Source organism: Schistocerca gregaria, chromosome 5 (assembly GCF_023897955.1).
Source record: "Schistocerca gregaria isolate iqSchGreg1 chromosome 5, iqSchGreg1.2, whole genome shotgun sequence".
NCBI lineage: Eukaryota > Metazoa > Arthropoda > Insecta > Orthoptera > Acrididae > Schistocerca > Schistocerca gregaria.
In genome coordinates this window covers 315,140,564-315,156,703 of record NC_064924.1, presented here as the reverse complement: position 1 = coordinate 315,156,703, position 16,140 = coordinate 315,140,564, and the positions used below count along the sequence as shown (strand labels likewise).

The window sequence follows — 16,140 nt, the reverse complement described above, 5'->3', positions numbered from 1 at the left end:
TGTAAAATTTGCAATCCGTTACATGTTTTGTAGTTCCGATGGAAGAAATGATACTGTGTTTTTAGTAAAAGATTGACCAGTTTGCATCAGCTAACCATAAATTCCACATAAAAGAAATAACTGTGTTGTCTCAAGTCACATTACCTTCAGTCACTACTGTCATATAGCCACATTTCTTCAAAAACTTGCCATTACGCTTATAAACACGAAAAGCATCCACATGGAATAAAACTTTATTGTAACAAGAATCAGGGCCCCTATGTCCTAAGTATTACTCACCTACTCTTTCTCTACGTTAATCGTCATAATCATTGCCTCGCTCTATTACAGTATGCATCATAAACCTCATAATTATAATATTTGTACCGAACCAACATAAATCTCTTTATCTTATTACAACATTCATCATATTCGTTGTCTTCGTCTCAATATGCACTTCAAACAACAATTCCCTGTTGTGTTTTCGTCCACTTATTACCACATGAGCAACACATCATAGCTGTAATTGTGAATATTCCACTTCAGTAATCACAGTAAATCCTGAAAAACTTCTTACATTAAAATACTCCTGACAACACAATTACCATTCTAACAGCCTGTGCATCACATCAAGAATGGAAGAAAATGATTGTCTCCGTGTTATCATTACTTTTTATGGTCAAAACATATTTCTCAAGTGAACACCACGTTTTAATTTTATCCATATTTGTGCAGCTGCAAACGTGACTGTATTCAATACATTTCAAGTATGAATTAAAAAGCACCTTCAGTCGCATATATAAAAATTCAACAACACTGGAGTGTACAAAGCATTATGCTCCAGTTGCCCTGCCTGCTACGTAGGTAAAACAGGCAGAAACTTCAACAAACAACCCGTTTTCAAGGACCCATAAATGCTTTCAAGCTTAACCACTTATTGCACAACATATGCTGGAAAGGAAACATATCATCAACAGTCTAAAAACAATTTGGTAGTACTGCACAATGAAGCTAATGGTAAGAACCAAAATATGTGAGAACAACGGAAGATATTCCTCCGTAAAATCAAAAAACCCGAATCTATGTTAACTGAACAGATAGATTTCGAAAACCACAGTTATTTTAGTAATTTTAAAGATCTGTTCTGAAGTTATTCCCTGTATATGTCAACTGTTTAATAATTGTATCCCCGGCCCTAGACCGAGCGAGGTGGCGCAGTGGTTAGCACACTGGACTCGCATTCGGGAGGACGACGGTTCAATCCCGTCTCCTGCCATCCTGATTTAGGTTTTCCGTGATTTCCCTAAATCGCTTCAGGCAAATGCCGGGATGGTTCCTTTGAAAGGGCACGGCCGTTTTCCTTCCCCATCCTTCCCTAACCCGAGCTTGCGCTCCGTCTCTAATGACCTCGTTGTCGACGGGACGTTAAACACTAATCTCCTCCTCCTCCGGCCCTAGGAATAAATCCATTTTTGATCACATCATGTATAACAACATCTGTGATGTTTTAACAAATATATGTACGCTAATGTGCCTCTTGAGCGAAGTGATATGCATGAACAGGATATAGAAACCACTGTATGTGAGTCTAAAAAAGTTAAAAACGCTTTTCTTGGATTATGTGGTAGGTTTACACTGTACATTTTTTCCACTGTATCGCACACATTTTCCGCATTTCATTTACGAATTTCATAACGTAACCTTTTCAGGACAGCAACATGCATTTCAACCAATTCAGGATTAAAAATAAATCGTGTATTAAGATAATTTAAACCTGATTATGGACCCACGGGGTCCAAAATTCATCGTGAATTTAATGAAAAATGAAAATTTTTGACTACAGGCGTTTTTTAATTCGTATTACCAGCGAGCAACACTTTGCTGTTAACATATGCATCCTCTCAGAAATGGTTTAAAAATACTTTCACTGTTTATTTTATTATAAATTATTTGTTCTTATTCGGATTCCAGATCAAATTTCGAAAGTCCTAGCAGTTTATATATCATATGCGTCATGGCAGCATATCGCTCGATTTGTTGCGCGATTTGTTATGCGACGAAAGTCGTCCACATCGTTCATTATCTAGCGGATTTGGTTATCTGACTTCAATTATTTTTATCTATCGCGCTTTGGCTTACCATTCCAGAACATTGCCACGGTGGATTATCTTTTTGGTTAATGTAACTGTGTTGATTGGTATTTGTGTAATTGTTGTTGCGCCATGTATTTTGCGGATTTTATCAACCTCAATTGTGTACATGAGAAATTGCATAATTACCAGCTGAGTTAGTGGACTGTGCGTGATTATTTTCATCCGTAAGTCCTGTGATGTTTGTTATTGCGTGAATGGTGATTTTTTTTGGGTGATATTTTACATTACAGCATCACCGGTCTATTGCGGTCTAACTGTGTTGGTGAGGCAGTAAATTTATCCACAGGGCAGTGACTGCGTCACTGCAATTCACTTTGGAAGTGTGGCGGTGCGACTTGTAGTCCCGTACCACCCTCTGACGGTGACAGTACTACATGAGTCAGGCAGAAAAATTTAGCTTAACGTGGGCAGGTATGATCGAAAAGTATTGGACGTAGAATGGGGGCTAGTCCTGCCAAAGGATGCGTCCGTGGTGGGCGTGCCGGACCTATCGTTAGCCATGGTCGGAATCCGATTCCTGTAGGATGGTTAGGGGAACCGGATGTCGATGCCAGGGGCGTGGAAGTGTGGTCCCAACGTGGCGTAACCCATGGACAGAGTCCCGCAAGGCATCCACTTTCTCATAGAGCCGCCGCGCGTTGTTGCGTATGGTCGTCTTTAGGGGGACGATATCCGCTTCCTCGTGGGAAGAGACAATTCTTGTGAGTGGCGGGGCGTGCAGGCTCCACCTGAGCACCTTGTTCTGCAGGCGCTGCAATGTCCGCATCCTGGCGACACTAATCGCGGCCCACGCAGCAGATCCATACGTGAGGGCAGGCAGGATAACTGTTCGGTTAATGCGGAGCTTGGTATGCAGGTCAAGTTCCCACCTGGGAAAGAGCGGGTTCAAAGCCCTGGTGAGAGCTCTAGATATTAAAACTATCACAATAACCATTATTCAGCTGCGAGAATTGACGTCATGCGGACAATGTAGGTTATCCCATGTGTGATTGTTTCTGTGGCTGTGTTCGTTATGCGAGTTCCCATAGTTATTTTTTTCACTCTGTAAAGAAGCGTCTTCATTGTCACAGTTTCTGTTGTGACTATAAAAGCCTTTCACACTATTTTCGTAAAACACAACTGATGCAAATCTATCTGCATCCGATACAGGCTGTGAGATACATAACCAACAACAGAGAAGAAAACCAGCAGAAGACATCACTGACTTCGATCTCTATATATACACTGCCCCCCTACTTCCCCCCAAATGCCACACTAGCAGCTACAGTAAAAAACAAAGTGTTCTAGATTAATCTAATTTGAAATTGTTTATTTTAAGTAACATTTCTCGATGTCTATATGTATGTACAAACGCTTGAAAATGAACAAAATATGTTCGAAACGCGTTGCGTTATGTTAGATTAAACATAAAATAAAAAGTGACTGGTAGCAGAAACTTAAAATAAATAATATGTGTAGGTAACTTTGTGAAACACATGTGAATTAGCTGTGACGGACTGTATGGGTTTGATAAGTGCAGATTTTTGCGTACCATGTCTTCAAAGTATTTTGCTGGGATAGAGAAGTGTTCAAAGTTCTGTAACATTGTAATGCTATGTTTTACCAGATCTTGTGTGGCCTGCGACCAGTAGTCTGACAAAAATACACGGTAGAAAACATATACCTCTCATTATTTATTGCATTATTGCTGCAGACTGATTTTCTAACTAACCGCAGACAAATTCTTATTTGTGTTCAGGTGGCCAATCTGGTGTGAAGAATATAGGAACTGATCAATATTACCTTGTGTGTGTGGGGAGGGGGGGGGGGGGGGGAGGTAAATTTCGTTGCTGTAATTCCTGAAAACTTTAAATTTAAGTAGTGTTAAAAGTGTTTGTAATCGAAGTTATCGTTTTTGTGTGAACCATATGGTTTTCTGCCGCACCACATAAGCAATTCGTTGTCGCATCTGGATGAGTGGTACTGTTCATTCATAGCGTTTCTGTAAAGCTTATTTTCCCGATTTTCTCCAAAATTTAGTAGTGAATGACATTCTGCTATGTCTGAAAACTGTACTGGCACTATATTATTTGAATCTAGGTCTGCACTGGTTGCTGAATTTGCGAGTTTTATAGCGAAGTGTTCCATCCTTTCTTTAACGGTACTTACCTGTGTCCTTTGTTCTTCACAATTAAAAGTTAAGATTTTCGCACGTTCACTGATTTCATTAAATTTTGAGTCAAAATGTTTTCACTGCTCGCTGAAGGTGATGTGTGTTCTGCCTGTTCACTAGAAATTGACGCAGAACCTGATTCTGACTTTTACTAGTTGTAAAATTTCACGCGACTGTGGCAACTTGCAAAAGCTTTCGCTAAGCTATCGCGACTTATATCCGATCGATTTAACTTCAGAATTTGCTTGTTTGTTACCCATCGTTTGTTCCGTTTCATTATTGTCCGCTGAGCTGGTTAATAATTATGGGTCCGAGCAATTTTCTGCAGTCTCGTGTAACCAATTAGTAGTTGCTAATTGCTCAAGGTGGTTATCTCATCCTGTACCGACCCGTTATTTTGTAACACCCACTGTTGTCTTGTGCTACGACAGATTTTCATATTGCTTTCTGTTGTGCCGAACATAATGAAATAATATTTTTTGGAAAAACAGAATTGTTACAATGACCAAACAAACAAAAACCTGTACTATCGTGCACGCAAATATTCAACAATAAAAGAAATCCACACAGAACCTATACTATTATGCCAACTGTTTACGTAATAATCGACAGTCGTCAAACTATACAAAATTTCACAAATTGAAGACCAAATTTTAAATCAGTTGTATGAAAAAGATGTAGTACATTAGTAATCTAACGCTATCTAACTGCGTATTACCAAAAGTACCAATGAACTATTCTGATAGAGAAGGTCGACATATGTAAGTGTCCCAGTGTTTCTATGAAATTTAATCCAAATTTACTTCCCACTCTGTAAAAAGTCTATGTATTACCAAAACTACTGTCTAAAGACAATATTATTAAATATATTAAATGCGCAACTAAAGTGAAATATTATCAGGTCATAATAAAAATTTCCATTTAACTCGCCTCTTGGCAACATTGTTGCAGATTCTCGAAAGTGCAACAGTAAGCAGGAAACAACTAACCTAGATTTCTATTTTTAAACAAATGTTTCAAACAATATCCGAACTGTTGCATATCACATAGTGCATTGTGGTAATATGCAACGATAAAACTTCTTTAAACAGTAGGATGGGGAGAGTAACTATTCCTATGAAACGATATTACAAGTTTCAAGACAACCATTTTAGAATGAAGTAGACATTTAAAAAGACAGAGTAAAACTTCAGGTGATCTTCAAACATAACATTAGTCTGAACAGTACTATGCTTAAAAAAGTGATCAATGATTTAAAAAGGTTACAATGTTAATAGAAAAGTTCTATAAAAACCAAACAGCTTAATCGGTTGATATGTTAATGAATGACTCAGGGAATTGGAATGGTCTTCCTCTCAGCTCTGAGCAATTGAACTAAGTTAACTAGCTGCCCATAATCATTTCTATAAACTAGCTGCGCAGTGTTGCAGACCTAACACAGTCTTCTTCTCTAAAAAAAATAACATTATTAAAAATTTATATTTCTTTCGCTTTTCAACATAGGCATCATATTCACCTTTGTCCTCCTTTAAAATAAATCTTTCTTCACGTAACAGAGACAATCACAAATCTACACAGCACTACGGAATACGTTCATCACCTGCCACACTTTAACTAAGGAAGCATCAAACAGCGCAGAGGCAAAGGCTGTGACACAATTAGACCAAAGATGGTTTAACAGAAACATGACTTACTCTCTCGCTAACGTGCACTTACAAAAGTCAAAATGACTTGACCATCTTACAAATTGTTCGCACTTACACCCGCCATTTTTGCAAGAACTGACAAGAGCGAGTTTTGGTCTGTAATAAAGACAGGGAATCATAGTGTACTGGACGATTTTATTGCAAACAAAACTTGGATAGTTGAAAATTAATGGAATAAAATAGTCCTTACAAGGTGGCTAATGGTGTCAAAATAGTTTGCTGTGATATTGTGCGGGTTCAGATGTAACTGAACCCTGTCAGGATAACGTTGCCGTAAAATGTGGTTAATGTTTTGCACCCTATTGTAATGACGTCTGTGCTGGAATCAGCTCTCTGCCGCGTTCAGATCGGCGTGGAGTATGTTATCGATAGCTCAATTAAATATCTCTCGACAATGGTAGAGGTGATTCGGCATTTCATATGTGCTAATTTCGTAAGTGGGTTTTTGTTTTCCTGTTTGCCACATGCTCTTGAGGGCTGACCTAATTAAGGTTTCATTACTGTCTTTTGTAAATATTAAGAACAGTCTTTACATATTTCACAGAAATTTGTCTATCGCATCGAAGAAGCTATTGGGAAAACGAATGAGGTTGGTTAATAGCATCTCATTACTAAAAACGTTTACATAAAACAGTAGTACGTCCAACTGCTTACCATAGAATTGTACCTATGGTACTAAGAGATTTATTTTCGTAAGAAGATCGAAATGGTATCCAGTCAGGTTCCTGAGGAGACGGGCTGAGATGTTTGTAAGAGAAGTATCTGCTCGAGTTTCGGAAGTTGCTATTAATCACCACATAAAGCAGTCTACTGAAGATATTCTGCTCAAAAACTGTCATTCAGAAATACATTATGCATCACAGTGTATAAGACGATAGCCTTAAAGCAGCTATTTAACAGGCAGTTAGTAAACTCTTTTTACATTAGGCTCTCTACTACTGATAAATAATACTAAATAGATATCAGATAACAAATTTATAACTTCTTATCAGCTGTGATGTCGTATGTGAGTCATTACGAAAGACGAATTCCTGTTTGATCACAAATACGAGTCGTCCGCATACGTTGTAGTTCTTCGATAATGATGATAGTGAAGTCGACGAGGGACAATTGCCTTTTACCAGATTTTGCCATACAGTGTTTGTGGACTCATGCAGGTTAGTGCAACCTAAGAAGATTTTTTTGTGTTGTCCTTTTCTTCGCGTACTAAAAACGCAGATGGTGTAAAAGCGATGCGCCGGAAATGTTTCTTTATGGAGCAAAGAATAAAACTCTTTGAGCAATAGAGCTTCTGAAATTCCATGAATATCGTCGGCTGCCGTACCAGCAACGCGTTAGTAGCAAAATATGTATTTATTCGAACGCTTTTCAACTGGACGTTGACAACCCCCGACATCCTTTGTTCCACCGTTCTCTGGGTGCTCCTCTAGGTCTTGTCACGAAATAAGTAGCTGGGGTTTCACAAAAATAGTTTCTGCATCATCAGTGGTGTCTTTGTCTTAAACATATACATTCTGTCTTCATGCGGGAATGCGTCTGTATCCAGAGAAACTTGAACTTATATTGACTGATTAGAAATATTATTAGAATTTAGTGTGTGTCATAGGGCAACGGTTGATTCCTTCTTTTCCTGTATAAAAGCCTGAGCACTTAAGTGCTGTTTTGGAAATGGACATCATGATAATCGTTCCTTCATACTTAGCTAACCATACCCCTGTGTGACGCTTGTCGTCTTTGCAATGGAGTAGTGGCGTTCGATGGAAGCATAAATTATATATTCCTTTATTTTTGGCATCATATTTTTGGGAAGTGACCCCACATGCTTCGTTACTTAGTGATGGATCGGTGTACATGGACCTCACACGTCTGCATTAGAAGAGGTAATTTGCTCTGTTCGTAGAAGTAGACTTTCCTGAGGGTTCCAGCTAAAAGAAGGTTTGTCAAGGAAACGGGGTGGATGTTCTTCTCGTGATAGAGCACCTTGTAGTCGAAATCTCCCATACAAATGTGGCGAGGCGTCACATTTGTACAGGCAACGTTTCTAGGTGATTTTGGCGCCTGAAGTTCTTAGTTCATTTGTACTAAGCAATGAAAATTATATGTCTATCAACAGGTCCGTTTTCCTCAAGTACTCAGCTAACGTTTCGCTGTCTGTGTAAATACTTAGAATAGAAACCTATTGTAGAAGCTTTACGCCTGGAGTCAAGTTTCGTCCTTGAACAATGTTAGCGGGATAACCAGCTCAAAGAGGACGAAAGTTTCGCAGTCTCGAGTATTTGAGGTACTATCGTGTAAGATTTATGTTTTATCCTGACGTCAACATTCCGCAATGAGATCGAGCTCAGCGCCATTGTCTGAGATTTCTGCGCTAGATTAAAATGGGAAAGTAAATTACTAGAACCGTCTGCCACTACCCCTCACTTCATCCAGCTGTTCATGTCTCTGGGTTCTGAGCAAAGAGAGCTTCTTGCACCTTGACAGGCTTTCAAAATCAGTAACATAGGAATTAACACAATGGTCACAATAATTTAGAGCTGAATAAATGAGTGGCAAATTAAGTGCTCCAATTATGACTGTTTGCAGTTCGATAACAGCAGATTATGATTGATGAGTAGTAATTATGCTCATCCTTCCATCCGTAAATAAAAAACTTAATTCAAAGTTGTACGATCAACACACAGCCTGTCCACAAGTGTTCGGAGAAACAGTACTGAATTATTTAAGGTTGAATAAAGAGTAAACTGTTTTTATTATACCGAATTTTTGTGTATTTGTAACAGGTTTTCGGCTTATTGCACCGTCTTCAGGAAACTACTAATTAGCGTCCGCAAGGAACACTACTTCTTAGGTAGCCAAACATTAGAAGCAAAGATACAATCCACTTGCACAGAAGGTGTCAAAAAGCAAGTATATTGTACAACATAAATGAAGAGTGCTCAGAGAGACGTTTTCTAAACCAACGTCACGAGTTCATGAATCTTAGCGTTAGAACCATATAACTTGTAATGTTGTATGTTGTGTAATTTGATTATTTATTGCATTTAATATTGTTCATTGCTTAAAGTGTGATTTACGGTAAAAAACAAGTTTGTTGCACATATTTCTGTGCAAATGGATAGTATCTTTGCTTATAATGTTGGTTAGCTATGAACTAGAGTTCCTTTCGGAAACTAGTCAACTGTTTCCTGAATATGGCCCAGTTAGCCGAAAACTAGTTATAAATAAACAAAAATCGATAAAAAAACAATATACTTATTGTTGTTGTTGTGGTCTTCAGTCCTGAGACTGATTTGATGCAGCTCTCCATACTACTCTATCCTGTGCTGATATACCTATTATCAAGCTTAATTATAGAGTAGTTCTACGAAGAAGAGACGGAAGAATCCATAAAAAAGAGTTACTTAATTACAATTTCAATATTTATGTTTTTTGTGGTCGCGGACTAGAGAAATGAAAGTAGGAAGAGCCTTTGGGTGAAACAACCTTGGCATTAGCTGCCCTGACGGATTTTGATCGGGAGATGAAGTTGAGTAACGGTGCCTTGAGCTTTCCTTTATCGTGACCTCTAACATCGAACCATCACCTCTGGAAAATATCTCGCCAACTCTCATTAGTAACGGACTGTTAGAATCGACACGACGAGCCGACTTATTACTTTCGTAAACAAACAACTCATATCTCGGGACAAAGATATAACTCATTCTATCTATAGAGCTGAGTAGAGAAGCGAAGGTTCGTTAGATTCAAAGAATGCACAGTTTGTTTCTGGCATTCAGTCTTCACCAACAATATCAGCAATGAAATAATTCTCTTCATCTTCAGACGAAGGACCTTTATATTTCATTGTAGGAGCACCTAAATGGTAGGATTACTGATCGTACTTAAATTCGTTATCCCTTTATTCGTCTCTTTAAACACAATACTATTAAATTTGAAAACACATTGGCTAGTAATGAGAGAAGTTAAGCATTATTTAATAGTTCAACAGATAATTCGCATGTATTGTTGAACTAATATTTCTCAAAAGCTAGTGGTATAATAAAGAAAATTATTATTGAAACAGCGTGGCGGCGGATTGAGAAGGCCAATTCCGAAGATTCTGCTGATCGTCGATGTGAGTACGATCTCAAGAAACCCAATCATACAACTCAGCGAGAGAGAGATGTCTTAACTTCAAAGCCATCTGGAATCAAAGTGAGTGGCAAAGGACTGGTGGATTACTTGTTACATGTACAAAGGAAAATATATGATCTTGATACTTTTACTAATGATTTACCTGGTACATCATAACAATATTGACTACAATTTGTCGTTGTCATGTTTGTGACGAGGGGAAAGTGACTACACGTCTTTACACAGACATTGACTTTTCTCTTGTCATGATCGTACGAGAAATACACAATATAAGTTTTATAACACTGCAGTGTACATCTGTTATTTAAATCGAAGCCTGAAATACAGCTTCAGTCACTCCTTAAAAAAAGAAAAAAAGGGAGACATCTACAGATACAGTTTTCAGTTACAGGTCTACGATGATGCTTGATATAAATCATGGGAACGATGACAGAGCACAGACGCACAGACTGGGATGTTGGTACACTACATATTTCCCAGAATATAGTTGAATTATGCGAACACTACTAACAAATGACGTGTTTGTAACATTGATGCCCAGCCTCGAGTCAGTGAATGACTTTTTTAGCAGTGGTAAGTCGTTAATGCATAAGAGAACTAACTTTTTTTAGGCAGGGATGTGTAGATGCATAACATTCCAATCACCTTGTAGAACAAGGTGCAACAAGTGTTCCGTGATAGGTCACTGATAATAAAAAAATAAAATAATCAGTCATATTCTAAGAGAGCGAGAGAGAGAGGGAGAGAGAGAGAAAGAGAGAGGCATCAACGTTGATTTTGGAGGTCTAGCGGTAAAGCGTGCCGGACCACTTACAGTTTCAGTCTGCCTTTAATCTAGCTCAGGAAATGTAAGGCATGTTATTTGGTCTCAAGTGTGCCAAAGTGCAGGACCACGCCTCTTCACACATCATTCTTCTATAGCACGTCACTGTATTTCGCTCTGTGGAATTCAAACGTGTATGTTTTGTAATGGAAGCTATCAAAGATATATTCAGGACAGTGGAAATTAAAATGTCCTGTGGAGCCTCTCCTATTCGCAGTCGGCCGGTTTAACATCCTACCCTCCTAAAAAAAACCTCACAATTTTTACTGGGTGGGGTTATTTGTGGCCTGGAGAATAAGAACTCTTCAGAAAATTTTCACTCTTTATTGCCTATTAGCTAATAACCTTCTCTTTTGTGTGATATAAAATTAAATATAGGCAACATAAAAGCATTAAAGAGAACAGACAAGTGAGACAGTACGCATTTATTGAATCCGTAGGCCCCTGCATTTTTTCTCTCTAAAATTGGTACATTTTATACAGCTTGCTTTCCTCTCTGCAAAAGAATCTGTTACCTCATCAGAGTTAATAAAGCGTTTTGTTACATTAAAAATCAAACTGTTGTTGTCTAATATTGAAAAACATGTTCATACGAAGACTGGTGTGATTTCTCGATTTTATTGTGTTTGTTTTTGTCACTGTCTACTGGATAAAAGGAAATAGGACTTTCTAATATTGCAGCAATTGTAATGCACGCCAAATAAGCGAGACTGTTTTGGCACAAATGGTCATTTTTATCTACCTCATTTATATAAATAATATACGCCTGTTAGGCTTATTACAAGCAAAAAATTTTATTTTAAGGAATAGTTTCACATTTCATTCATATGCTCCAGTTTCTCAAGCATGAGGTCTAAAAGTAACAGCACGATGAAATTTTTGTATAAATTTGGCATTGTCATATTCTTCCATATTGGTTGTGTGATGTCTCCGTCTGTTCTTCTCCATCGTTGTAACAAACAATTTTGTCATCACTAATTATGTAACTATTCCTGCCATTGTCAAAACTTATTCTCCGGTTAACTTCACTAACCCTACCAGAATAACCTGTTTAGTTACCCCGCGTTTGTTCTCCGGTTAGGTTTTATTACTTTTTCCTACAATGCGTTTTCCGCGATACTTCGTGAACAGAACTGAAGCGGCTGCTAACCGGAGACTGTACAACTGGTCCTTAGTAGTGTAGCAATCTGGCAAAAAATTTCTGCCAAAATTTCATTTTCTTGGATACACTGTGAAAATATATCTTATCTTTCGTACCTTTTATTCCAGTTCGTCGTTTATTTCTACTGTGGTAGTCTGAATCTGTGGAATTCACTAATAATTATAACAACCCTTGTCATTCACACACCCAATCAGCCACATGAACAAGCAGCAATTGGTAATCGCCCGTTCAGTATTATTCGGCTCAGCTCGTATAGCCCCGTCCGCTTTTGTCTCCGGTAAAGTTTTTAATTTCTTGATGCGACGGGGATTTCCCTGGCAGAGACATCACGTACACTATGCACGCGTTCAAAAATCAACTTACGATTCGTTCAGAAATCAACTTAGAATTTGTTCGAAAATGTTCAAAAACCAACAGATATTTGAGGCGTGCGTGGCTCGTGTTCCTGCCATATCTCATTTGGCATCGTGGTTTTACTGTACTACCACTCCGTTATGTTAATTTCAATTACTAGTGTTGCTGAGTCGCCGCCTTGTCTGCCTGTGAGCGGCAGCAGCGGCGCTTATCAATATAAGCCCTGGTGTATTATCTTTACTGACTGCTGTTACTTCCCGGTTGTCGTGTGTTCGGATCTGCCAGTGAGTTGGAAAGTGCTAGCATGCAGTTCGGACTTGACAGACGGTTGCCGACACACATGATTGGAGTGGAGACGACTTTGGTTGGTCGTCGGTCAGTTGTCTTGCCAGACGACGTGTGTTTGGCTGGCGATCGCTTATGGGTTGGCTGTGTGTGCCGACTCATGACACGTCCCTGTTATTGTACAGTCACTGCCATTAGCATTGTCTAGTTCTTCGTCCTAGTTCGTGAAACTGTGTGTAGTTTGTGTGATGTTGGCTGACAAGTTATTTTAAATGTTGTCGGCGTACTGGCTCTGAGGAGTCGGTCGTTTGTCGTGGAGCAGTGAGGAATTCTCTGCCGAGGTTGTTTGGCCGGGGCCCGCTGGCGGTCTCTATGCTGTGTCGGAGAGTGTGGGCGCTGTTCCCACTGCTATCAGGTCCGTGGCTCACCGACACTGGACACGAAAGTTGAGTTTTGTTTTTACCTACCAGCAAGTCAAGACTGTTCTTATTGTGTCTTTGGAGTTCGTTGTCAGCTGTTGGGATATTGCCACCAGCAACAACGTGGTTTTCAAGTTGGAAAGTTCTAGCCACCCTCCGAAGGAGATTCATTGTATTTGGTTATTTGAATTGAAGTGCACCAGCGGAATCTTCTGACTTGTGGCCGTTAACGTTCCGGTTACCTGCCCTGGGCCTTGACGTAAATTTCAGGTAGTGTAGTTTCCTCACCGTGTTGGTGCTGTCCAACACGTTGTGTAGTTTGACAGCTCCGTGCATGATTGGTTGTGGGCGCCAATATCTTCTACGTTGTTCCATTGAACTCTCTGCTGAGTCCTGGCGAAGTGGAAGTTATCTTGACAGTGGGTCCGCTGACTGTTAGTCGGTTGGGTTGTCGTCGGATCGTGAATGGTTGGCCCGACTGCCAGGCAAGACATCTAAGCGAGCGTTAGTGTTTGAAGTACAGGCCGACGCTCGAACATCTGGGCGCCCTTGTGTGTACTGCCTTTTTTAAAATATTGTTGTTGTTGGTACTTGTATGGCTTCTAGCCGGTTTTGCGTTTTAAATTAGAGTTGTTTTACTCTTAAGGCCTTCAGCCTAGTTAAAAGTACTGTTTCACGTAAGCCCCTTAGCATTTAATATTTTTTTTTATTTTTATTATTTTTTTTTTTTATTTCTAAGTCTTCGGCCTCCAGTCGGTTTGAGTTTCAGTTGGTTATTCTTAAGGGCTTCAGCCTAAAATAAAGAACTGTTCCACGTAAGTACTTTGGTATTTTTTTAAAAAATTAATGTTTTCGATTTTTAAGTGTTCGACCTTCAATCGATTTGAATTTAACTTGTTTACTTCAGCCTAACTAAAGAACTGTTTCAAGATACGGCTAGCCTTTTAAATTTCAGATTTAGCTTGCATTTTAAGCTATTGGCCTTCAGCCATTTTTAAATTAAAGTGGCTTTCAGCCGGTAATTAAGTCCGAAAGATTAAAGCTGTGTGTTTAAAGAAACTTTTTGGGTGCTTGTAATGTTTGATCAAATAATAAAGTTGTATGTTCCAGTGTAACTGACAGCTCCTTATTTTGGCCCCTTTACACAATTTATTCCACCTGTCCTGTCCTGCGGGTTAAGCAGGGCATTTCAGTATGCGTTTCAAAATCATACGAATAATCGGTAGACCAACCTGCGCTGGATGGTAGGCGCTTTGTGAAACAAGGCGTTTCTCTTCAAGAATATGAATTTGGCGCCCTCTGAAATAGCCTCCCGGGGCAGATATCACGGTTTGCCCCCTACCTCGATTTGCCCCTCCCCCCATTTCGCCACCTATGTGTACTTACTTTCCGAAGAGCCTTTGTACATAATTAGTAAAGCCTACACAAAGTAGATCAATCAATTTTTAAAGAAAACATATTAAACGTTCATTGTCATGCTTTCCTGGCGGCAATAACACGCTTGCTTTTCGAGTTGTGATTTTCTCTTTACGAGGGAATTAGAATTAGTTCATCGTTTTTCTCCTAATACAGGAAAACCAGTCCCGACCAAAGACTTCGCTATCTCTGACCGCTTATCTTGACCTTTAGCGTAAAGTTCCTCGCTTGTGTGATGTAGCTTCTGGCACGGATGCTTTTCCTCGTGGTATGCAAGAAAAAGAACATTGCAGGTACATTCTCGATTTGGAGAAGTATTCCTTGCCAAAGGACGAACGCTTAATTGTGGTAGCCGAGCTACTCTTATCAACCACTGTTGTTCCTCCTGATTTAGCAACGTGTATAATTCATTTAAATATTTATTTTAGTTCAAATCTCGGGCACTCAGTCATCTTATCGTAATTTTTCTGTGTGTGTGTGTGTGTGTGTGTGTGTGTGTGTGTGTGTGTGTGTGTGTGTGTGTCTCGATGCTCAAAATACTTTTAGTCTACTCTCAAGCTAGCAATTGGTATGGCAATACCTTTCCTGTCTAAGTCCTTGTGCTGATGAATCCTTTAACAAATTTTATTTCAAGGCCTGCAACAGCTGGAAAACGTAATACACTTGTAACATTTACCGTAAAATACAATTGTAACATTTACTGTAAAATACTGGTTAGAATTTCTCTCCTTAGCGAAAGCTTTTGACAGTGTTGAATGGAATACACTTTGTGGAATTCTGAAGGCAGGATGAATAAAACACAGGGAACTAAAAGTTATATTCGGCATTCACGGAAACTATACTGTACTTGTAGGAGCTGCAGGACATAATAGGGAAGTAGTTGTTGAAAAGGATGAGAGATTGTGTTGTAAGCTATCCCCAATATTATTCAGTTCGTACACTGATCAAGCAGTGAAGAAAATTAAGAAGTAGTTTGGAAAGGATATTAACCTTCAACAAGAAAAAATAAAAACTTACAAGTTTGCCGATGACACTGTAATTCTATTAGAGACAGCAAAGGGATTAAGGCAGTTGAACGATAAGTATCATCTCTAGGAAAGAGGTCATAAAATGAACGTCAAGAATAGTAAAACAAGGGTAATGGAATGTCGTCTAATTAAATTCGGTGATGCTGAGCAAATTAAATTACGGAATAAGACAGTAATAGCAGTTGATTAGTTTTGCTAGGTGGGCAGCAAAATACCTGACGAAGGCCGAAGTAGAGAGGATATAAAATACAGACTGGCTAAAACCAAGATAGAATTTTAGAAATAAAAGGGATTTGTTGACATTGAATGTAGACGTATTAGGAAATCTTTCCTAAAGGTATCTATCTGGAACGCACGGAAACGTGGACGATAGGCAATTGAGACAAGAAGTGGATGGAAGCCTTTAAAAGTGGTACTGTGGAAGAATGCTGAAAATTATCACGTACCTAGAAAGTGCTGTTTCGAATAAGAGTTGTTTCAAATTGTGGAGAAAAGAAATTTATGACACAACTTGACTAAAAGAATGGAT

General features: G+C 39.0%; 1 non-coding gene across 1 annotated transcript; it reads left to right on the top strand.

The window, feature by feature from the left end:
* The first annotated feature begins 1,182 nt into the window (after positions 1–1,182).
* On the top strand, positions 1,183–1,255 carry Trnaa-cgc (transfer RNA alanine (anticodon CGC)). Its single transcript has one exon. It is a non-coding gene; the product is annotated as a tRNA-Ala (tRNA).
* Positions 1,256–16,140: the final 14,885 nt, after the last annotated feature.